The 26,344-nt window shown below is 41.8% G+C and overlaps 1 protein-coding gene across 7 annotated transcripts in view; it reads right to left on the bottom strand.

The window, feature by feature from the left end:
• The window catches only part of znf385b (zinc finger protein 385B), a 435,743-nt gene that overhangs the window by 173,502 nt on the left and 235,897 nt on the right, over window positions 1–26,344 (bottom strand). The window contains exon 1 of one of the 7 annotated variants that reach the window (XM_072579101.1): window positions 5,798–5,883. The exons of the other annotated variants lie outside the window; for them this stretch is intronic. The gene's annotated coding sequence lies outside the window, so the exon portion shown is untranslated. Of the gene's footprint in view, window positions 1–5,797; window positions 5,884–26,344 lie in introns of those variants that run through there. 7 annotated transcript variants of the gene reach the window in all.

Raw genomic sequence — 26,344 nt, 5'->3', positions numbered from 1 at the left:
CCTGAACTGCTGTGCTCTTCCAGCACCACTAATCCAGAATTTGATTTTCAGCATCTGCAGTCATTGCTTTTACCTCTGTCTATCACTTGCTGCTTATGCTGCTTGATCTGCAGGTAGTCTTGCTTTGTAGTTTCATCAGATTGGTAAACACATTTAAGTGTGCCTGGTATTGCTCCTGGTTTGAATCAGGTTTGATCCCCTGGCTTGAACCTAATGGGAGATATTCCAGTCCAAAAGGTTGAAGCTCTTGTAGTTTTGGTACTTAAGCCATGATGTTAGTCAGGAAGGATCAAATCACGGGCTATTGTGGCTTTGATGCCTGGGTTGAGGCCAGGTAGTTTATCCAGGTCCATCATTTTTTTTTTATTTGAGTACTTCCAGCAGTTAGATATGGTTATGTCAGAGGGGCAGTTAAGTATCACTCACATTACTATAATTCTGGAATCACACATAGATCAGGGCAGGTCAAGGAGCTTAATGAACAAAATCAGTTTTTACAACAAAGGATTCGTTAAACAATGGCTTAATTTGAGCTTCCATTCTTCATGAGGTTAAATTCTGGTGTGTGCCAGGTCACTGGATCTCTGTTTTATTGGACCAGCGACAATAGTAGTATTCCAACATCTCCCCCTGATTTCATGTGCTTTATCATGTCAAGGTTGCTCTCTGTGTAACCCACAAACCATCTGTATCTGAATATTTCTGAAAAAAGATATTTTGTTGAAGTCTTTCATCTTGCATTCATCAGGACAATTAACAAAAGATATGAGAGTAAAGGGACAGGTACATTTGAACTGTGTGACAGAAGAGTGCTGATTAGTTGGCAAGTGGACTCTGAATATTGGCATTGCCATGGATACTGCACTAGTTAGATGATGATTGACAGTTAACAGGCAGGATGTCTCTGATTGGTCAGAACATTGCTGAGAAACAAATGAAAGAATGACACCCATTTGGCTGAACTGGAACAAGACACAGTACATGTTTTTCTTGTCTTCAAAAAATTGCAAAATGTGCAGGCATTATCTGACGCAAAAAACACAATATGTATTTAAGATGTGTATATGCATCTGTGGACATGCGACATATTTTTATACAATTTTATTGTCTTGAAAGTAGATATTGAAACAGACCATAAAGCTTTTGTTTTTCTCCTGGACAAGAAGAAAGTTGCAAGAATATCTCCAAGAATACAAAGATTTTGTGTTTGTTTCATGACAGTCATTACATAAAAGTCTAAGTTTAGTGAAAACTGAAGGTGGCAGCACATGCACTCTCTAGGAAGAGAGTTGGCAGCCTTACCAATTGTGATGCAAAACTCATTCAAGAAATAAAATCATACATAGCTTGCACAAAGGCCAGCAAATCATAACTGAAGAGGCTAAATTTGACAACAGCAATGAAAATAGGGTTTGCTGTGTCAAAAGTCGAGCTCTATGGCCATAACAATATATTTTGAATGTAGGAAACACTTGGCCATCATTGATTAAACTCTAGTATAAGGTGAATGACTGATTATTGCTGTTTTACAAAGACAGGACGGTTTAAGGAGGTTGCACCAAAGACAATTCAGAATCATCGAGTGCTGGGCCACAGCTCAGTCATCAGTATGTTGACTTGAATCTCCAAGGAACTTGAAGAACGTAGTGTCCATTGCCATTGTCTTTGCCAGAACAAAGAGAACTTGTAATTCTCACTAAGTTCCCCACCTCACCTTCACAGGTGAGTGTGGGTTAGCTTGCTCTTGACAGGAAGTCTGATCTCATCATCATTGTGCTAATGGATTAAGGTTAAGACGTTTCAAATGATGGACTACTCCAGCCAGTTTTGGATTTGACCAGGCCATGAGTTCATTGTGCCATCCACAATCTAACAGACAGGTCAAACATGGGGTTAGATTGGCAAAATCACTCTTGAAGAATAATTCCAACCTCTACACAGCATTGTGGAATCATGCACCAACCCATTCCAATTTGGTTAAGTACCTTTAGAACTACTGATGGGCAGGATGCTGAAGACTCAGCTTCCTCTCCTGCCGAAGAAATTAGATTCAGATTTATGCCTTCACAATTATAAGGCACTAAGTTATAGAGAGTAATCCTCTTACAAACTGTCGACCACACATTACAATAAAAACTGCAATAGACCTGTTGGACTATATCCTGGTATTGTGTGATTTTTAACATTGCTCCGAGCTCTGACAACTTTCTTGTGTAGAGCAACAGACCTGGATCAGGGATCTAAACAGAAGAGGTACAATTGTCCAAAAACATGCAAACCATATGAGAACACACATCATCCATATTGCCGAAGGGCTATATTAAGGAACAGCAGGATCCCATTATAGTTGAGTCACCCACAACCTATATACTGGATTGAACTGAATGCCAAACATGGAAACGCAGGAGAATGACAGACCTCAACACATCAAGAAAACAATCAAGCCAAACTACCTTCTGGCCAACATGTTTGGGACAAATAGCACAAAATAGCAAACAGCAAAAAAATGGCGTGTGAATTTGTAAAGTTAAAGACTTGGAAGGAACTGGAGAAGTGGAAAATGTAAATATCTAAACAAATGTAGGAAAATGTAACATGGAAAATGTCTTGGGGAAAGATCATAGAATCCCAACAGTGTGGAAGTAGGTCATTCAGTTCATCCAGTCCACACTGACTCCCTGAAGAGCATCCCACCAGACCCAGCCCATCCCTGGAACCCTGCATTTCCCATGGCTAATCCACCGAGCCTGCACATCCCTGGATACCATGGGCAATTTAGCATGGCCAACCCACCTAACCTTTAGACTGTCAGAGGAAACCAGAGCACTGGGAGTAAACCACATAGATGCGGGAAAATGTACAAACTTCACAAAGTCATCCAAGGGTGTATATGGGCGGCAAGGTGGCACAGTGGTTAGCACTGCTGCCTCACAGCGCCAGAGATCCGGGTTCAATTCCCGCCTCAGGCGACTGACTGTGTGGAGTTTGCACGTTCTCCCCGTGTCTGCGTGGGTTTCCTCCGGGTGCTCCGGTTTCCTCCCACACTCCAAAGATGTGCAGGCAAGGTGAATTGGCCATGCTAAATTGCCCGTAGTGTTAGGTAAGGGGTAGATGTAGATGTAGATGTAGGGGTATGGGTGGGTTACGCTTCGGCGGGGCGGTGTGGACTTGTTGGGCCGAAGGGCCTGTTTCCACACTGTAAGTAATCTAATCTAATCTAATCTAAACCCAGGTTCTTGGCACTGTGAGGCAGCAGTGAAAACCACTGAGCCACCATGCTACCCAGACATTGTATATGCATCATGTTTGTCATTGGAACTAGTCCAAGTCAAGTTTGATTGGCACCACAAGCATCCACTCCCTTCATTACCGATGTTCAGTAGCAGCAACAGCATGTATTATCCATAAGATGAATTGCAGAAATTCACCAAAGATCTTAAAAACAGTACCTTCCAAACCACAACCACTTTATTCTAGAAGGATAAAGGCAACAGATACATGGAAACACCACCAACAGCAAGTTCCCCACAAGCCTCTCACCCCCATCCTGACTTGGAAATATATCACCATTCCTCCAGTGTCACTGGGTCAAAATCCTTGAGTTCCCTCCCTAAGGGCATTATGGGATTACCTACATGACATGAACTGCAGTGGTTCAAGAGGCAGCCCTCCATCAACTTCTCAAGGGCAACTAGGGATAGGCAATAAATGCTGCTCAGCCAGCAACATCCCTGTTCATCGAGTGAATAAATAATAACATTAAAACAAGGAGCTTTTAGGAGACAGACCTGGGACTAGTGTGCTGCTAACTGTCAATGTGGCAATGTAGATTATATTAATGTAAACTGTAAATTGTTGCAGTAATGCAATGAACATAATTGTGTTTACTCAGTGAGATTTTTCTAAAAGATGACAACCTAATCCATACATGATCCCTTCAGGCTTCAAGGAACACACACCACCACAGTCAGTGGTCACAGAAGATTATCAGTAGCCTATTGTATATCAGTTCCATTGATATAGATATTCAAATTTTATCATCTATTTTGTTCAGTAATAAAATAAACTTTGGGATCATAGAGTATACATGCGTTTGATAGCCATCCTAGCAAATTACTTCAGCTCCAAACCTCGAATGTGCACCCAGGTGATGTCATCATGTACAATTTATTACAATGACCATCCTAAACCAAATGAGTAACAGTGATAACCAGTTTCCTCTACTTAATTAAAAGCTGTTTCATTTAGACTATCTGATTACAACTCCTTTCACATGAAATTCCCATTTTGCTGTACTACTTACAATGAATTGTTCAATTATTTGAAATGAGCAATCAGTATAAAACCTGAAGAGACCTTGAATTATCAGGACAACATAGATGAATCAAACTCAGGGAACATCTGAACAGTAAGCCTTTGTCTATTAATAACTTGAACAGATTCGTCCAAACCCATTTCACTTAGAATCATTTGCACAGAGAGGTTAACATGAATTTTGCTGAAAAGAGAGACGTCCTACCAAAGCTTTTGGTCTGGCACTCTTCAGGACTAATGCAAGAATAGCAAACTTCGAATGATCACAAAAAATGTGCAATACAATAGGAATGCGTACTGATTGGTGCGGAAGTTAAATTCAATTCATTGAGACATTATCATGGAGGAAGCAGCAGGAACCCCAAGTGTCTGGGTTTTTGAAAAAAGACACAAAGCTTCAACAATCCTTTTGTTAATGGACAAAGTTAAAAATCACACAAGACCAGGTTATAGTCCAACAGGTTTAATTGGAAGTACACTAGCTTTCGGAGCGATGCTCCTTCATCAGACTATCACCTGATGAAGGAGAGTCACTCCAAAAGCTAGTGTACTTCCAATTAAACCTGTTGGACTATAACCTGGTCTTGTGTGATTTTTAACTTTGTTAGTGGAGAATGCGTCCTTGCATATGAATGTACTTCAAGTGAAGATAAATTAATTGTCAGCTCAGATAATCATCTTAAATTTGATGTAAGTGGAACAATTAATGTACTTGGGATCATTCAACAAGTGCTGCTCAATCACATCCATCAATCACTCTTTTGTTTTGGCTTTGAATGTAGAAGTTGATGAATATAGTCAATCTTCACCTTAGCATCACAGGCTACTTTTGAACTATGATCCCGGCTATAAAAATCAAGTTTCCTCCCGACAGTACCACCCAGTCCCACCAATTTCTGTAAGTGCACTGTAATATTCATACACCAGAGCTTGAATAAGATATGAGTTTACACAGACTTGAACAAAGTGGGCGGGGGGGGGGGGGGTGGAATTGCTATTTCTAACGTAAACAAGATTAGTCATGTTTGCATCTGTGTAAGAAAACAATCAGGAGTATCAATGAACCTGGCACTCAAATTCAGTGCACTAAACTGTGCATTAATCTCTTAGCTAACCAAGAAACTAACTTTCATATTCTCAGTCTTCAGCAACTGAGTATTTTGGATGTGAGTGTTCCTTTTTGAAACAATATATCTAATAATACGAGTGCTCAGAGAAAACGGAAAGCAGCTTGTGTGTCAACTAAAGGAAAATACTTGTGAAAGGTGAAGAGAAAAACAATGCTGATTGTAAAAAAACTACAGCTGTTGAATTACAAAACAAAAGTGAAAAAAGAAATTGCAGTCGAAGTCCCTGAAACTAAACGTGAAAAAAACCACGCATACTTTCACAATTTTAAACAGTTCATAATTACAGTGGATTAAGGCCCTTGTTCAAGCCATAGCCTGCTGTTTGAGTAGATGGATTAATTTCATAAATTTACCACAGAAATGACAATAATTTTGTTGAGAGTGAAATTCATCGTTAATAATCACGCACTAGAAGACTGTTGCACAGTCACTTCAAATTTCTTTTCCATTCTTTTGCATTTCCTTAACAAGTTTGAGAATGAGAGGAATTTTCAGGTTTTCTTTTCAGCCCATGATCACTCTGAATAAAGAATAGTACTGCAGAAAAATGCGAAGGTTGCATATTATGAATTTGCAGCTGTTGCATCCCTCACATGGCTCACAGAAGATTAAGATTGGTCTGGCAGAAGATTAAGAGCTTTATAACTTCCACATACAAGATTTCCAAAGATACAATGAATTGAGATGGCACCAATTTTTCAACATTCCGAATTACAATCTCAAAATTTTCAGTTACATATCTCTCATACATAATCTCTTATACAAATAATATTCAACATTTATGCAGATAATATTGCAGATGTGTAACAATTCAGTTTTGCACTACTTCTAAATGATAACTTTTAAATACTAAGGCATTTATGATTTACAGTGTTCATGATGAATCAATTCATTTAACTAATCCTATTTAAGATAATAGGAACAGTCTAATAGTTGATTCAAAGGTCATGAAAGTAATTCAGGTAAAAATATAAGCCAGCTCATATGTCTAAAATGTGTCAAAATGTGGACATTTTTCTTCATTGTGGCTTATGCTGCTTTACATTTACACATGGTATCAATTATAACATTTGCATCATAGGGTGTGGTGGGGGCAACATTATTTGAAAGTGCCAGGATCTGTGTGTGTTTAGTGGAAATAGTTTCCAACAGCTATTTCCTTTTTGACACTACATTCCAGTTCAGCAAGGACTCAGAGCCAGGAATCCTTCATAGCACTGAAAATAACGTATAAATAACTTCCTTTGTCAAATGGATCGTTCCAACGAGTGCACTGTAACCTTATCCATATACTTTAGTAAACAAAACTGAAAAATGCTCAAACTGCCTCTTGTTGCTAAGATCAATGCTGGCATTATTCCAATTACTTTTGCATGCTCATCTCAGTTACAGAACTTTCAACAGACAAGAGCGAAACACAAGTTTCTTCCATTATCATGAGTTCAAAATTTTAACTCTGTGAGAAGATTTGAGTTACTTGTTCTGTAAAATGACAATAAATTCTGTCATGTTAACAGTGAAATAATATGAAATCAAATATCTCGCCACACCAACCTCGCCCTCTACCTCTTCAGCAACTTGCAGTTCCCCGGCCCCAGGGCTTTATCTTCATTATGGGACATGCAGTTCTTATACATGTCCATACCCCACAAAGATGGCCTCCAGATCCTCTGCTTCTTCCTCTCCAACAGACCCATCCAGTCCCCCTCCACCAATACCCTCCTCCGCCTTGCCAAACTGGTCCTCACCCTCAACAACGTTACCTTTAACTGCTCCCATTTCTTCCAAATCAAGGGGGTAGCCATGAGCACCTGGATGGGCCCCAGCTACACCTGCCTCTTTGTTGGCCATATCCAACAATCCCTCTTCAGTACCTACACAGGCCACAGTGCCCCAACACTTCTGCTGTTACATCAATGACTTCATCAGTGCAGGGCCTGCATGCAGGCTGAACTGGAGCAGTTCATCGACTTCACTCAAACTTCTATCCTGCCCTCAAACTCACTTGGTCTATCTCAGACACCACCCTCCTCTTTCTTGACCTCTCCATTTCCATCTCCGGCGACAGTCTCCAGATGGTTGTTTACTATAAACCCACAGACTCCCATAACCACCTGGACTATACCTCCTCCCACCCAGTATTCTGTAAGAACTCTATCCCATTCTCCCAATTCCTCTGCCTCCGCTTGGACACGGAGACATTCCACTCCCAAGCATCCCAGATATTTCCATCTATTTCGAACAATGTGCTTTTCCTCCCTATGTCATCCAGGCAGCCCTCCGCTGCACCACCTCCATTCCCCATTCCACTGCTCTAAATGTCTCCACCAAACGCAATAAAGACAGAAGCCCCCTTGTCTTCCTCTATCACCCCACCAGTCTCTGCATCCAACGCATCATCCTCAAACACTTCCACCAACTCCAACAAGACGCCACCATCAATGACATCTTCCCCTCCCCACTCCTCTCAGCCTTCTGCAAGGACCATTCCCTTCAACAGATTCCCCACCAATACCCCACCCCCCCAAGCCCCCAGGTACCTTTCCCTGTAACCGGAAAAGATGCAAAACATGCCAGCACACCACCCCGCCCCACCACCACCATCCTGAGCCCCAAACAGTCCTTCCAGGCGAGACAGAGGTTCACCTGCCTCTCCTCCAACCTAGTTTACTGTATCCGGTGCTCCCGATGTGATCTTCTCTACATCAGGGAGACCGAATGTAAATCTAGGGAATGGTTCACTGAGCATCTCAGCTGGGCACGCAGGGGCTGACCAGACCTCCCAGTCATGACCCATTTTAATTCCCCAAATACTCCCTTTCCGCCTGGACCATCCTTGGCCTCCCGCATTGCCACAACAAACCACACCGCGAACTGGAGGAACTACACCGCATCTTCCACCTGGGCAGCCTACACTCCAGAGGACTCAACATTGAGCTCTCCAATTTCAAATAACCTCCCTTCCCATTCCCTGGCTCCCTGCCCCTGCCCTCGCCCTCGCCCTCCCCCTCACTTCCACTCCTCCATGCCACCAACCAGATTCATTCCTCCCATTGACCAACCAGGTCATACCCTCTACCTCTCTTCACCGAAGTGAAAGTGGGTGCTGGAGATTAGAGTCAAGATTTAAGTAGATTAGATTAGATTCCCTACAGTATGAAAACAAGTCCACACCGACCCTCCAAAGAGCAACCCACCCAGACCCATTCATTCCTACATTCACCCCTGACTAATGCACCTAACACTATGGGCAATTTAGCATGGCCAATTCACCTCATCTGCACATCTTTGGACTGTGGGAGGAAACCGGAGCACCCGGAGGAAACCCACGCAGACACGGGGAGAATGTGCAAACTCCATACAGACAGTTGTCCGAGGTGGGAATTGAACCCGGGTCCCTGGTGTGGTGAGGCAGCAGTGCTAACCACTGAGCCACCATGCCGCCCTAAAGGAATGAGGATTCCTGATGAAGGGTTTTTGCCCAAAATGTCGATTTTCCTGCTCTTCGGATGTGGCCTGACTTGCTGTGCTTTTCTAGCACTACTGTCTTCACCTATCCCAACTTCACCACCCTGCCCCGCTACCCCTTTATCTGCAGCTCTCCCCACACCCACCCCCAACCTGAAGAAAGGTTACATTCAAAACATAGACTTTTCCACCTCCTGATGTTGCCTGGCTTGTTGTGTTTTTCCAGCCTCCTGCCTGTCTACTTTACCTTGTTAAGGCTGAGCACCAGCTCTTGGACAGATCGTCCTATCTCTCTGGACCATGATGCCATCATTGAAAAGCAAACTACTGTATCCATGATGATCACCTCCCCCCCACCACAACGTTCCAAGCTTATAGTCCCCCAACTCCATACATCCCGCTTCCACCTGCTTCCCAAATTTGACGAAAACAACTGCCTGGCAGGCCCATTGTTTCTGCCTGCTCTTACCTCCAGAAACTCAGCTCTTCCTACCTCGACTGTATTTTTTTCTCCCATTGTCCAGTCCCTTCCCACTGAAGTCAACGAATCCTTTGACACTTCACATCAGTTTCAGAATTTCCAGTTCGTGGCCATCAGCCACAATGGATGTGCATTCCCTCTACATGTCTATCCCCCATCAAGATGGTCTCAGGGCTCTCTGCTTCCTGCCAGAAAAATGGCCTAAACCATCCCCTATGCAACATCGCCTCCTGAACCTGTCTGCTCTTTGACCAAATTCTTTAACTCCTCTCACTTTCCTCAGGTCAGAGCCATGGACATGGTTGCCTGCATGTGCCCCTGTCTCTTTGTGAGGTACACTGAACATTCCTTGTTACAATCTTATTTGGGTCCCTCCACACAACACTTTCTCCAGTACATTGGTGACATCATTGGTACAGCTCCCTTCACATGTTTAGAATTGAAGAGGTTTATCAATTTTACTTCTAATTTCCAACCTGCTCTCACCTTCACCTAGTCCATCTCTGACTACTCCCTTCTGTTATGAAGATGTGGGTGTACCTTTAAGAGAGTTAAAAGCAGCTGAACTACCGGGACACACCACCAAGTGTTCTCAATAAGCAATAATGTATGTAACACTGAATTGAACAACTCGAGTAGCTCATTGGCTAAATTCAAATTTATTTTTGTCTCCAGGCAATCAGTTTAAGTTATACCCCAATAAAAAGTACCAATTTCCAACCAAGTTTGAACTGGTATATTGACAATCTTAAAAGCCAATGACACAATCTGATGCTCTGGGGTATAAGACCGGGGGAGAATTGAACAGTCAAGAGGAGAACTGACAAGCCCAGCATGTAAACAGACTGCCTGAAAAATAGCTCTCTAAAAAGGTATCTTTTCGATCAGTAACCTGTGATGCAGAAATTCATAACAAGGAGAAAAGAAGACACAGGAAGATCCAAAGACGAGAACCGAAAGCTTCTTGGTTTTGAGATAAGAAGTGTTGTTTTGTAAATCTTAATTGGGAGTTTTATCGGACTAGTATTATAGAAGGGAAGGTAAAAGATAGGTTAGAATAAGGAATTGTAAATAGTGGTTAGTTAATTACTCTCTGTTATACTTTCAAAAATAAACTTCTTAATTTTACTTTAAATAGGCCTTGGCCACTCGAATCTTTGCAGATTACTGCACGGATAAATCTTTTCTGTGTTGCTGGTTTTAAATTAAGCAGGAAAGTTTACCCGTGTTGTAACAGCTTGGGGGCTCGGGTCCATGACTTGAACTGGTTTAGACAGGTTTGAATAGTTTGTGCTCATTCTCCCCGTGTCTGCGTGGATTTCCTCCAGGTGCTCCGGTTTCCTCCCACAGTCCAAAGATATGCGGGTCAGGTGGATTGGCCATGCTAAAGTGCCCATAGTATTACGTGCATTAGTCAGAGGGGAATAGGTCTGGGTGGGTCCCTCTTCGGAGGGTCGGTGTGGACTTGTTGGACTTTGTTCACATCTTACTTTTGTGTTTTCAAAAATAATATAAAGTTGAAGTAAAATGTATTCAGCTTTCAGGTAAAAGTCACCCAACACCAGGTTATAGTCCAACAGGTTTATTTGGAAGCACTAGCTTTCAGAGCACTGCTCCTTCATTGGATGGTTATGCTCCGAAAGCTAGTGCTTCCAAATACACCGGTTGGACTATAACCTGGTGTTGGGTGACTTTTGACTTTGTACGCCCCAGTCCAACACCGGCCTCTCCAAATCAGCTCTCAAGCATATTGGTTTCATCTCACTGCACCAGCACACTGCAGTCAAGATCAGAAGCAGATGTCATGAGAAATAAACATAGCTTTTCAGGCAGTTCAATTTAAAGGCTTAGACCAGAGAAGCTAAAACTGAGCAGGAGAAGCAGCAATGAACACATCAAGAATTCACTGGGAAGCCAGGGCGAGAACATGGCTGAACAGAATAGGAATGGAAGGAATGGGAAAATAAAAGTGCGCCAAATCGTAGTTTATAATCTCTAGTTTAGTTTCAAGCCCAAGCTTAATCAAGTTTTCAGATTTTGTCTCAGCTTTAATTCTTTGGAGACCGGATGCAAAAAATACAGGGCCTAATTAATACATTCAGAAAGCTTAGTACATGTCAACTGTAAAAGAGTCAGTCAGAGCCCAAATATTTGCCTTGGCTGCTGCAAAACTTTCAATATTCCATCAACACATATCCAGTTGAAATTAAAGTAACAATGTAAGAATATTACCTGCTATAAAGATACTTGTAATACTGAAGCATCATCTGGGAAAGGTCCGTTAACAGAAAACAGTATTTCCTATCAATCAATTTTTTTTTAAGTGGAAAGACATATGAGAGCATAAGGATTTTGTTACTGGTCTAATGGGATAACATTATTGGTGTGGCCTGATGGAGCATGCCAGAGTGGGTTGGGTGGTAAGTTGGCACACATCATTGGAGTGGAGGCCATGTGGCCTATATCCACTGGTGGGAAAACCTATAGGTCCTTATTATCATAACCCTGCGGACAGACTGAACTTGTAATTAAAACAATTAAAGACATGCAACAAAAAGACTGTAAATTCAGTGGTTATCTGGAGAGAGAGAGCCTGGCAGGTAAAGCGAGATGATGTTGAGGTGTCAAGTTAGCTTCAGAGAGAATGTAAAAGGGAGAAGTGCACAATGTACTATCACCTCCTGAATTATCTTAGACTGTGAATGCAATGTTAAAAGAAAGACAGCAGTTTGGGTGAGAGACAAATTAACATTTTATCTTTAAAGAATATAAAATGGACAGTGGTTAAAAGTGAGCTTCAACCCTGGTCTCTGTGCATTAGTTGTCTGCTGCCTTTAGTGTACAGGCTAGTGTGCTGTCACAATCACAGCTTTGAAAACAGATATTAAACAAACTAGCATCCTCAGTAAAGAAAAGGAAAATACTCCCACTCAGTGTTGCCAGCCAGCCACTAGCAAAAGGAGTGGGATAACAGCATTTCAATCAAGATTCAAAGTCAAGAACCTTGAAATCAGCTGTTCAACTTTCAACAAAAAGACTAACGGGAATATTCACTGGAATAAAGGTATCATTCTGCCATCTACTTTCCATGAATGACTCAGAGACAGAATCTTTTTTTAAAACTTATCTTTTTTGGACTGGCTTCTCATTCCTTATCTTTATCAATGTAGTGATACATTCACTTAATTCTTCACTCAAGAAAGACTGGTTAAATTGGCTCCTTTTAAAAGGCAAATTCATTTGGTTTGGGAGAAAGTGATCCTTTATAATGTAAACTTGTTGTGACCAAATAAGGGGCTGGATGAATAAAGAGGAGAAGCGAGTATGCCCTCCTCACTTGAGAGCTCGAGAATTTGGGGTATCCCCTCTGGAAATCCAGTAAATTGGGAAACCTCGTCCAGTATCTGTTCGTAACATTTTTCCTTGAGCTCTCCCACCAGGGTTTGATGGTGGTGCAGAGATTCTCTCAAACACCTATGGGTTTGCCATGCCTCCTGAAGGTTGCTTATCATACTGCAGCAGTGTCCCAGAAACTCCTTCTCACAAAGAGATAGGTTGTGTGTGTGATTGAGAAATCCAGAATCAGGAAGAAGGTGCCCAGGAGAGCCACTCCTGTGCCTTTGCATCTGACACACAATCCACCCCTACCCACCGGTCCCCCCACCCCTGCCAACCCTCAACAGGAATGTTCATCTACTCCTCCTGTCCTACTAATGACCTCCATTCTGCCTCACACACCTCTCTCCAGGGATCCCTATGATGAATCTCTGGTGAAAGCCCCACTGGATTAGATTAGATTAGATTCCCTACAATATGGAAACAGGCCATTTAGCCCAAGGAGTCCACACCAACCCTTTGAAGAGTAACCAGACCCATTCCCCTACCCTATATTTATCTCTGACTAACGCACCTAACACTACATGCAATATAGCATGGCCAATTCACCTAACCTGCACATCTTCGGATTGCGGGACGAAACCGGAATACTAAGAGGAAACCCACACAGACACAGGGAGAATGTGCAAATTCCACACAGCATTAACAGCAGCAGCCACTGCTCTCAGTGGTACCACTGCCAATGGAAAGATGCCAGCCTCTGATTGGCCAGCAACTCTTCAGGACAAACCATAAATCAAGGGCTACCTTTGACAGTGGCCAGTGAGTGCCAGACCACCCCCACTGAAGAGACAGCGTGTTTTACTGATGGGCAGGACCCACACTGGAACCATTAAATCCAGCTGAAATCATTAAATCACTGAAATCACATCTCACAGGGGGCAGTTGGGAAATTTAACTGCAGCTAGTTAAGCAAATACAGAATAAAAAGCTGGTCTCAGTAATTGTGACCAGGAAACCATTGCACTGTTGTAAAATAAATCACTAATGACCTGCAGGCAATTAATTTTTTGCATAAAATAAAACAGATGGGATCCATGGTTTTATAACTAGAGGAACACAGTAAAATAAACCTAGAATGGTCTGCTGAACCCAATAGGAACAGTATTTCAACCTATCTTCAATATTGTGTCCAATTCAGGGGACATGATAGGAAGTGTATGCAGAGCACAAGGAGAAATTTACTATCATTGTCTGATGGATGACGGTCATGCTTTTGTTGATAACCTGGGGTTATTCAGTAGAAAGGCAAAGAAGAGATTTATTACTGGTGTTAAAATCACAAAAGCTTTAGATTGAGTAAATACAGAGAAACCAAATGATCATAACAAAGCTGCAGTTTTAAAATGGCTGACAGAGAAACCAGAGGACACATGAGGAAAAACCCTTATCAGATCAATGAGAGGTTAAAATTTGGAATAAACAGCTTGACAGTGTGGAGGATATTGATTCAGCTTTAACTTTCAAAATGGAATTTAATAACTGGAACGCTGTTCAAAAGAGCCAGCAATCTGCAGAATGATCTGCTATTCTGTAAACTTCGAACATAATACTAATTCACTTCAACGCAACTCAGTTTTATGGGCTCCATAATACAATTCTATTTATTACAATTTTTCTGAAAATTCATTTAATTTTCATGACTTTATTCTGCACATTTATAACACTGAAGAATAGCAATTTGCATTTACATAGCAGTTAGGATAACATACACCAAGATGCTTCACAGGAGTATTATTATAAAGCAAAAATTGACATCAGGCCAGAAAAGTGATATTGGAGCAGATGATCAAAAGCTTGGTCAAAGTGATGTGTTTTAAAGAGTGATTTAAGAGGAGGCTTCTACAACTATGAAAGGAAATGCACAACAATTTCCTAAGTTTAAACTGTGCAGTGGAAGCACAATCCATAAATCTACATGAAACTCTCACATCATGAAGAAAGTTAATGCCATAGGATAAGCATCTGTCGATGGGAATACTCCACAGTTCAATAAGATCACCTGAAAGGGGAAAATCCCTGAAAATTTTCCTGCAATGGTAATAGGCTTCAATTATAAATTGTATTGAATTAGTATATACAATTCTAATTTTAAAACAAGTTTTGATTGATGAAAAAAATATCAGGGCAATAGTTTTAATTGCTATGTTCTTCCTAGAGATTTAAATTTAACCATTCCCATATCAGATACAATGTGGGTTTACTGAATCACACATTTTTAAAACAAAGCTGTTATTTAAGAAGCAGTATATCAATAGTCCTTTATTGTGGGCTAAAAGCATCAAGTGAAAGACAGAGCTAAGTGATCATGCCAGCAATGAACCAGGTCTAAGCTCTGCATTTCTGTCACATCCAGTTGTGAATGTTGGTGGACAATTAAATAACTAACTGACAGAGGAGGCTCCACAAATATCTCCATCCTCAATGATGAGGGAGGCCAGGACATCAGTACAAAAGATAAGGCTGAAGTATTCAAAATTATCTTCAACCAGAAGTCCACCTTGAAAATTAATTTCGGCCTCTGCCAACAGGTGCCAGTCTCCAGCCAATTTGATTTATTTCACATGATATCAAGAAATGGCTGGAGGTACTGCATATGGGAAAGGCAATGGGCCCTGACAACTATCTGACAAAAGTAATGAAGATGTGTGCTCCAGAACGTGGCATATTCTTAGCCAAGCTGCTACAGTACAGCTGGCGTTATTTTCTAATAATGGAAAATCGCCCAGGTGTGCCCTGTACACAAAAGCAGGACAAATCCCAGCCAATTACTGCCCCATCAGTCAACTCTCAAATCATCAGTAAAGTGAAAGAGTCTGAGAAAAACTGGAGACAGTGGGAATCAGAAATAAACTCTCCGCTGGTTGGTACATAGGAGGATGGTTGTTGGCGGCCAGTCTTCTCAGCTCCAGAACATCTCTGCAGCAGTTCCTCCCGGTAGAATTCTAGATCTGACCATCTTCAGCTGACTCATCAATAATCTTCCTCTGCCATAAGGTTAGAAAGTGGGGATGTTTCCAAATGATTGCACAATGTTCAGCACCATTTGCAACTCCTCAGATACTGAAGCAGCCAATGTCCAAATACGAGAAGATCTGGACAATATCCAGGTAAGTAACATTCACGCCACACAAACGCCAAACAATCACCATCTCCAATAAGAGAAAATATAACCAACACACTTTGACATTCAATGTTATTACCATCACTAAATCACCCCCAGTCAACATCCAGGGGGTTACCACTGACCTGAAACTCAACTGGACTCGCCACATGAACAGATCAGCAACAAGAGTTGGTGAGAGGCTAGGAACACTGCAGTTCGTAACTCCTGACACCTCAAAGCCTGTTCACTTTATACAAAGCACAAGTCAGGAGAGTGATAAATACTTCTCACTTGCCTGGATGGATGCAGCTCCGACAACACTCAAGCACTTGACACTATCCAGGACAAAGCAATCCTTTTCATTGGCACCACATCCATAAGCACCACACTCTCCATCACTGATGCTCAGTAGCAGCAACATGTACTATCTACAAGATGCACTGTGGAAATTCACTCACGACCCTTAGACAACACCTACCAAACCCATGACCAATTCCATCCAAAAGCTCAAGGACAGTAGACACATGGGAATTCCATGACCTACAAGTTCTCCTCTGAGTCATTCACTACTCTGACTTGGAAATATATCACTGTTCTTTCATTGAGGCTGGGTTAAAATCTTGGGATTCTCTTCCTAAAGACACTATGGGTCTAATTACAGCACATGGGCTGCAGTGGTTCAAGGAGGCAACTCACCACCACCTTCTCAAAAGCAATCAGGGTCAAGCAGCAAATGCTCGTCCAGCCAGCGATGTTCATGTCCCATGAATAAATTTTGAAAATGACCAACTCTGAGTTGAATTGAGGAAGCAAGGGAGACTTCTGTCCTTAACTCAAATATATTCACATTTGTAGCAGTGTAGCATAAGTCAACCAACAAAGAGCTACCAAATCATACTTACATGAAGAGTTCCTGTATAGTAAACATATGTTACCAACTTACTGGATTAGTGGTGCTGGAAGAGCACAGCAGTTCAGGCAGCATCCAATGAGCAGCTGCTCGTTGGATGCTGCCTGAACTGCTGTGCTCTTCCAGCACCACTAATCCAGTATTTGATTTTCAGCATCTGCAGTCATTGTTTTTACTATGTTACCAACTTAACAGCTGTGAACATTGAAAGGAATGCAAAGAGTGATGCTACAATCAATCTAGGTGCTTTCCAACTCTATTATTTTCATGGATTGCAAGTGTCACTTGTAAGGACAACATTTGCTGCGCATCCCGAATTGCTCTTGAACAGAGTGACCTCCTCAGCAACTTCAAAGTTAACCACATTACTGTAGGTCTAGATTCACATGTTAACTTGACAGTACTGAACCAGATAGGTTTTTACATCAATGATAGTTGTCATGCTTACTATTACTGAAAGTAGCTTTACAAAATCATGAATTAATCTGTTTGGCACATTATGACACATCACACCCTAAGGTGGGACTTGAACCCTGAGATGCATCTGATCCACAGGTAGCAAGAGCAATACTGCGCCATAAAACGCTGCCCTTGTGGTATTTTAATACAATGTCCTCAGAACATTAGGCTGGGACACAAATTACGAGCCCAGTAACTCCACCATCATCAGCCCCAACTATGCGGTACCATGCAGGTCAGGATAATGCAGCTGAATTTCCACAGCTATAGATTAACAATTAGTGCAAGCCACAAAGTTTTTAAACCCAACTGTGCATAAAATATAATTAGGCTGGACATATTTGCTACTTCATCATTATTCAAAACTTAAATTTCTTTACAGTGCACACTTGTCTACTTATGATTAGATTAGATTTCCTACAGTATGGAAACAGGCCCTTCTGCCTAACAAGTGCACACCAACCCTCTGAAGAGCAACCCACCCAGACCTATTCCCCTACATTTACCCTGACCAATGTACCTAACACTATGAGCAATTTAGCATGGCCAATTCACCTAACCTGCACATCTTTGGACTGTGGGAGGAAACCGGAGCACCCGGAGGAAACCCACACAGACACAGAGAGAATGTGCAAACTCCACACAGACAGTCACCCGAGGTGGGAATTGAACCGAGGTGCTTGGCTATGTGAGGCAGCAGTGCTAACCACTGAGTCACCGTGCCATCCCTTAATCCATTTTAGTGGATTAAACGTTTTGTGCTTCAAAGCACTCAACTGTGTACAGTCAGCATGTTAAAGAGTTCGACCTTTTTAGTTCACATTAAGATGGCAGTTTTATCCCCTCATGCAGACCAGAACTGAATCCTGGTGTGCCAGAAGTGATAAGACAGCTTCACATTTCTCAAAATTATTTTGCACAAAGTGTTTAATCAATATAAAACTTATTTGTACCAAATCCAAAGGTTTCTACATGAAACTAATGGTGTTCTTCAGGTTACATCTACAATTAACTAAGTCAAATCCAAACTGGAAAGAATAAATCAGGTTGAACTGAATTAAACATTTTAAAAGAATACAATTGGAAAACGTAACCCTCAGTAATTTTCCAAGGATGGCTGGAAGATTATGGCCACTCTCTCTTGGAAATGATTTGCTTGGGTCCTTGAAACACGTCCCCTCCTTCCCACCTCCCATTGAGCAAATTATAGATCTTGACTTCTGTTCCTCTATTTTCAAAGGGAGATTTTACATTTTTCTTCAATTGCGATCATTGTCATAAATCCATAATTTACCAATTTGCTGACAAGTCAGAGCCTTCAGAGGAAGCACTGTCAGATTTTTCCTCCCTAAACTCCATGAGAATTAAGGCATTTACATCAGCAATGTATCTAATGCAGGCTCAGGGTCACATTCTAGTGAGCACAACATTGACACTGGTCTGCATCTGGAGCTGGAAGAAACAGCTAAGGTCTCTATTGCTCTGACGGCAGTGGGAAAACAGGCTCCTGCTATTTTGAAGAACCAACTCTGGACACAGACATTAATGATCTGACAGATGCAGAGGCAAGCAAGGAACAGCTGGCAGAGAGCTGGCCAGAGACCTTGCACAGACCGACGTGAAGGGTGGAGGAGTCTGCATGAGTTCTGACTGATGTTTTGACTCTGGCTTGCAAATACATGGTTACTTCAATGGCCTGGATATCAGCTGTCATGAAGAGCCAGGTCTGGAAGAACAATCCATCTTTGTTGTATTGTATAGATTAAAGAAAGGTAAAGTACTTTCAAGGCAGTGAGATGTCATTCTTTCATGTGTTTCCAAGTTTCTTGCCTCAGCTTGAGCAATCTGTCTCTCAGTACAAGAGCTGTACAGCAGGTAGTTATTGCATTCAACTACGTGTAGTGTTATAATATGTAGCTGTAACATTAGTAAGCATAGAATCAGGACTAGATATAAAGCTGATATGTTCTAACTGTGTAAACATTTAATTTTATTAAGAAATTTCCAAGACACCTATCTTAACAAGCACACAACCTTTGTTGTTTTATGTTATGTGAGCTAACATTTGAGTTATAGGCAGAGGCTGGATAGGCTGGGGCTGTTTTCCCTGGAGTGTTGGAGATAGAGGGTGTCCTTATAGAGGTTTATAAAATCATGAGGGGCATGGATAGGGTAACTAGACAAGGTCTTTTCCCTGGGGTGGGGGAGTCCAGAACGAGAGGGTATTGGTTTAGGGTGGGAGCAAAAAAAATTAAAAAGAACCAGAGTGGGAAATGTTGTCACACAGAGGATGCTGCGTGTATGGAATGAGCTGCCAGAGGAAGTGAAATAGGCTGGTACAATTACAACATTTAAAAAACATCTGGATGAGGAATAGGAAGCGTTTTGAGGGATATGGGCCTGTGTTAGTAAATGGGACTAGATTAGGTTAGGATATCTGGTCAGCATGGACAAGTTGGACTGAACAGGCTGTTACCATGCTGTACATCTTTATGATTCTATGTAGGACAGCACTCAGACATTAGCTTTCTTATTTGACCTAAGAAGCCACATCATGGTGGCAATAAGTGGGCACCAGAGGTCAGTGGAAACCAGTCTGTACTAAAAGCTGAAAAAGCTTACAGCAGCAGTGGAAATCATTAAGAATTTTCATTTCCTAACAGTGACTCCTCATCATCCATATGAGCTCACAGCTGAGGTTTACAATTAACAATCAAGATCCCAACATGCCACAACCTGTACAGAAGCACTGCAACCACAAGACAGGAAGAAAATCAGTGAGTACACCTTTGCCTTTAAAATAGATATGAACAATGAATAAGAGTAAGCCACCGGGCCCTTCGCACCCGCTTCCTCCATTCAATAAATAATCCGATTTTATCTTCAACTCCACTTTCTTGCATATCCTCAATAATCTTTCACTCCTTTGGTAATCAAGAATCTATCTACATCTGACAAAATATTTTATGAGTTTATGCTCATGGTCTTTTGATGCAGGGAGGTACAAAGGTTCTTAACCTTCTAAGAGAGCAAATATTTCCTCATCTCAGTTTTAAATGAGTGACATCTTATTTTTAAACCATTAACCCCTAACTCTCAATTCCTCACAACATGAAACATCCTTTCACTATTCTCCCAGTCAAGTCCCTTCAGGATCTTGCATGTTTCCATTGTGTCACCTCATTTGTCTCAACTTCAGAGGATACAGACCTAGCTTGTCTAGCATTTCCTCATAAGGCAATCTACTTAACCCAGGTATTAATTTAGGAAACCTTCTCTGAACTGCTACTAACACAGTGACATCCTCTGTAGGTACAGAGAGCAGTATTGTACACAGTACAGTCCAGTCTCACCAATGGTCTGTATAACTGAAGCACAACATCCCCATCCTTGTATTCAAGTCCCCTCACAACAAATCATATCATTCTATTAGCTTTCCCGATTATTTGCTGTACCTGCATACTAGCTGCTGTGATTCATGCACTGGGACACCCACTTCTCTATGAATCTCTGGCAAGCTTGCAACTTCTCACCATTTAGTTATCATGCTGCTTTTTTATTCCTTCTGATAAAATAGACAACTTCACACTTTCCCACACAGTACTCCATTTGCCAGATCTTTATTCACTCACCACCTACCACTATCACTTTGGTGGCTCCTTATATCCTCTTTACAACTCACTTTCCTATTTTTCTTTGTGTCATTGACAAATTTAGCGACCATACCTTTGCTCCTATCATCCAACTCAGTAACATAAATTGTGAAGAGTTGAGGACCCACCACTGAACCTTGTGGCACACCATTTGTGACATTCCACCAACCTGGAAAAGACTGATTTATTCCTAGTACTTGTTTCCTGTTGGTAAGCCAATCTTCTATCCACGTCGATATCTTATCTCGTACACCAATAGAGTCATAAAGATGTACAGCATGGAAACAGACCCTTCAGTCTAACCCGTCCATATATCCCAACCCAATCTAGTCCGACCTGCCAACACCCGGCCTGTACCACTCTCTGTGTGAAAAAGTTGCCCCTTAGGTCTCTTTTATATCATTCCCTTCTCACCTTAAACCTATGCCCTCTAGTTATGGACTCCCTGACCCCAGGGAAAAGACTCTGTCTATTTACCCTATCGATGCCCCTCATAATTTTGTAAACCTCTATAAGGTCACCCCTCAGCCTCCGACACTCCAGGGAAAACAGCCCCAGCCTGTTCAGCCCTCGCTATAGCTCAAATCCTCCAACCCTGGCAACATTCTTGTAAATCTTTTCTGAACCCTTTCAAGTTTCACAACATCTTTCCGATAGGAAGGAGACAAGAATTTCACACAATATTCCAACAGTGGCCTAACCAATGTCCTGTACAGCCTCAACATGACCTCCAATAGCTTTCATTTTCTGCAATAAATGCTAATCAGGAATGAATGATGCCCCAATTCAGTCCTGAAGGGCTTTTGCCTGAAGCGTCGATTCTCCTGCTCCTCGGATGCTGCCCGCCTTGCTTTTCCAGCACCACACTCTCAAGGTCTGGCTAAGGCGACCAGGCACAGATTCTGTAAGCCTGCCTGTAGATGCAAAGTGAGTGAGCATTAAGAGAGCAATTGAGAAGCCATGACAAGCAGCCCAATGCAACCGCTTAAAGTGCTCTTGCAGCAGCACTGCTTTTCCAGTGATAAGTGTCAGTGTGCTCACATGGGTGACATTATACTCCAAAGGCATACTGTAAGCATATTGCAGATGTGTCACAGTGAGTCAAACAATTAATAAAGTATTTAACAAACAATAATCTCCCTGAGCTGGCAACTCATTGCTGTCCAGTGAGACACTTGCCTGCAGATGTGTCAGTGACAAACTCATCATTTAGCAGAGCTCTGCAGGGAGAACCTCGTCACTCTGCAGTGAGAACCTCGTCACTCTGCAGGGAGAACCTCGTCACTCTGCAGGGAGAACCTCGTCACTCAGCAGTGAGAACCTCGTCACTCAGCAGAACTATACAGTGAGAACCTCGTCACTCTGCAGTGAGAACCTCGTCACTCAGCAGTGAGAACCTCGTCACTCAGCAGTGAGAACCTCGTCACTCAGCAGAACTATACAGTGAGAAACTCGTCACTCTGCAGTGAGAACCTTGTCACTCAGCAGTGAGAACCTCGTCACTCTGCAGGGAGAACCTCGTCACTCTGCAGGGAGAACCTCGTCACTCAGCAGAACTATACAGTGAGAAACTCGTCACTCTGCAGTGAGAACCTCGTCACTCAGCAGAGAGAACCCCGTCATTCAGCAGAACTCTGCAGTAAGAACCTCGGCACTCAGCAGAACTCTACAGTGAGAAACTTGTCACTCAGCAGAACTCTACAGAGAGCACCCCGTCACTCAGCAGAATTCTGCAGCGAGACCTTCATCACTCAGCAGAACTCTGCAGAGAGAACCTCGTCACTCAGCAGAACTATACAGTGAGAACCTCGTCACTCAGCAGAACTCTGCAGTAAGAACTTCGTCACTCAGCAGAACTCTACAGTGAGAAACTCATCACTCAGCAGGACTCTACAGTGAGCACCCCGTCACTCAGCAGGACTCTCAGAGAGCACCCCGTCACTCAGCAGAACTCTGCAGTGAGAACCCAGTCACTCAGCAGAACTCTGCAGTGAGACCCTCATCACTCAGCAGGACTCTGCAGAGAGAACCTCGTCACTCAGCAGGACTCTGCAGTGAGACCCTCATCACTCAGCAGAACTCTGCAGAGAGAACCTCGTCACTCAGCAGGACTCTGCAGAGAGAACCTCGTCACTCAGCAGGACTCTGCAGTGAGAACCTCGTCACTCAGCAGGACTCTGCAGTGAGACCCTCATCACTCAGCAGAACTCTGCAGTGAGACCCTCATCACTCAGCAGGACTCTGCAGAGAGAACCTCGTCACTCAGCAGGACTCTGCAGAGAGAACCTCGTCACTCAGCAGGACTCTGCAGTGAGAACCTCGTCACTCAGCAGGACTCTGCAGAGAGAACCTCGTCACTCAGCAGGAGTATAAAAGACAATGTAATGTGCTCCTGACATCAAGATATACATTGCTGGACCTCCTGTCTCATGCTGCTACAAATCTCACCATAGCTCATGCTGCTCTGACCCCAATTAGATTCTACTCTGTTTCTGCCATGGGTGCAGTGTAATGCATGGCTGTCATGTCAGATCTTCAGTTATGTAAAAACGTTTGAGTAGTTTTTCCTGTAATTCACATTTACAACATATTTTTTACATATTGATGTATTAGTCACCTCAGTAATGTTTAAACAATGCTGATTTTAGTTTGTTTACTTAAGTATAAAGTTTTAAATCAGGAAATCTTACTGTGTGATTCGTGGCAATGGACACTGGGAATTTTATATCTCTTCATAAAAATGATCAGTCACTACAGGAATCATCAAAATTTAAGGGATCTTATTCTAACCAAAGGATGTCCAAATGATTTTAAAACCCAATAGTTATTGCTTCATTCAATATCTCATCCAAAAACCAGCATTACCATGCCACAAAAATTGCTAGCAACTGAGCCAAGCTGACACAATACTCGTTTGAAACATGGGTTTCCTGAACTTGGATGGATCTAGCAGCATCACTGGAATGTACCACAGTTTTGATTTTGAAACTAAATTATTATTTGTCAGTGGGAGATGCAATTTCATGTATAAGTAATACATATAACTGAAGAGAAAGACAGTCAAATTTGAAGGAGTATAATATTTTCTGATTTAATTTCAAAATTAATGCCAAACTTCTAAAGCATGGTTATAGAGTCATACAACATGAAAACAGATCCTTGGGTCCAACTAGTCCATGCTATGTCCCCAAAATGAACTTGTCCCACTTGCCTGCATTTGGCTCGTAGCCCTCCAACCATTTCCTATTCAAGAACTTATCCAAATGTCTTTTAAAAGTTGTAACTATACCTGCAACCACCACTTCTTCCTGCAGTTCATTCCACACATGAACCACATTGTATAAAAAAAGTCCCACCCATTCCAGTCTATTTTTACAGCTCAAACCCTCCATTCCCAGCAACTTTTCTGAACCCTCTCCAGTTTATTAATATCCTTCCTATAACAGGGCAACCAGAACTGCACACAGAATATTCCAGAAGAGGCCTCACCAACATTCTGCACAACCTCAACATGACATCCCAACTCCTATACTCAAAGGTCTGAACAATGAAGGCAAGTGTGCTGAATGCCTTCTTAACCACCCAATCTATGACACAAATTTCAAAGAATATTCCACCTGAACCCCAAGGTCTCTCTGCTCTACAACACTATTCAGGACACTACCATTAATTGGATAAGTCCTGCCCTTTTTTGTATTACCAAAATCCAATACCTCACACTTATCTATATTAAACTCCATCTGCCACTCCTTAGTCAATTGACACAATTGATCAAGGTCTGTTTGTAATCTTAGATAACCTACTTCACTGTCCACCGTACCACCAATTTTGGTGTCATCTGCAAACTTACTAACCATGCCTCTGAAATTCTCATCCAAATTGCTCACATATGTGACAAACAAAAACAGACCCAATACTGATCCCTGTTGAACACTGTTGGTCACAGGTCTCCAGTTTGAAAAAAAAAACCCTCTACTACCACCATCTTAGCCTACCATAAAGCCAATTTTGTATCCAATTGGCAAGCTCAGTCTGAATCCCACGTGATGTAACTTTACTAATTAGTTCAATGCGGAACCTTGTCAAAGGCTTTACCAAAGTCCAAGTAAACAATGTCTACTGCTCTGCCCTCATCAATCTTCTTGGTTACTTACTCAAAAAACTTAGTCAAGTTTGTGAGCCACAATTTCCTCGCACGAAGCCATGCTGACTATCCCTAGTCAGTCCTTGCCCCTCCAAATGCATGTGAATCCTATATTTCAGAATCACCTTCAACAACTTGCCACCACTGATGTCAGGCTCACAGGTCTATAGTTCTGAGCCCTCCTTCCAGCCTTTCTTAAATAAAAGCACAAAATCAGCCATCCTCCAGACCTCTGACACCTCACCCCACAATTTCTTCCTTAACTTCCTACAATGTTCTGAGATATACTTGATTAGGTCCCTGCGATTTATGCATGTTAATGTTTGCTTAAAATCTTCAGCATTTCCTCTTCTGTAATGTGAACTATTTTTGAAACATCAATATTTATTTCCTTGAGTTCTCTAGCCTCTATTTCTTTCACCACATAAAACCTGATGCAAAAAAAGGGGCCCTATTCTTTCTCTACTTGCTCTTTTGCTTTATTTTGAAATGTAAATTGGAGGATTTTAGGCTGCATAAACAAAAACCAAAATCAGTACCTCCTTTTCACAAATGTGGTGAGTTTAATGGGGAGACAGTCAGAATTTATTTATTCTTCTGCAGAATGTACAATGATTCCATCAGTTTTCAATAGAAAACTGAGAGTGCATACATTTGGTATTTCCCATTACCCCAAATCAGAGGGAAACATTAGAATGAGCACAGAGACAGTATGTTAATTATTAGGACTGATGCGGCATATTGTATTTTCTGTCCAATTTCTTTTTTACTCCTAACAGGCATCTTGATTTAGCAAGTGACTTGACAATGGCTACTATAAAAGGTTCTTTATCATAACACCCCTATAGTCCATTAGTGGGTTTGGAACTGGGATGTACAGGATATAGGATGGTGGGACAGTCCCCAGTATCAGATATATTTTAATCTGTCACTATATTCTGTTAATTACTTGATAACTGCTGATTTAGTTGCATGGTATTTCTGTAGATTTTCTCTAACAGCAATTACATGGTTTTCCATTGAATAACTGATAATTATTAAGTCTCTTGAATATTTGTTCATACTTGTTGGAGTTTGTAAGCTGCTGGCTTTGTGTACACAATGTGACTTGAACATCTGCATGCACAAAGGAAAAGGTAATGCTCAGTTAAATGATAAATGAAACAGCAAATCTTCACTTGTGTGTCATTGTACAAACTTTTACTCGCAAATCATAGGGCCTTGGAGCTTGCTTAAAAAAATGGGTTTCAGCTCCTCCCTCAGAACTGAACCTGCCTTAATGA

The sequence above is a fragment of the Chiloscyllium punctatum genome, chromosome 10 (genome assembly GCF_047496795.1).
Source record: "Chiloscyllium punctatum isolate Juve2018m chromosome 10, sChiPun1.3, whole genome shotgun sequence".
In the NCBI taxonomy this organism is placed as follows: Eukaryota; Metazoa; Chordata; class Chondrichthyes; order Orectolobiformes; family Hemiscylliidae; genus Chiloscyllium; species Chiloscyllium punctatum.
This window is presented reverse-complemented; position numbering and strand designations above follow the sequence as displayed.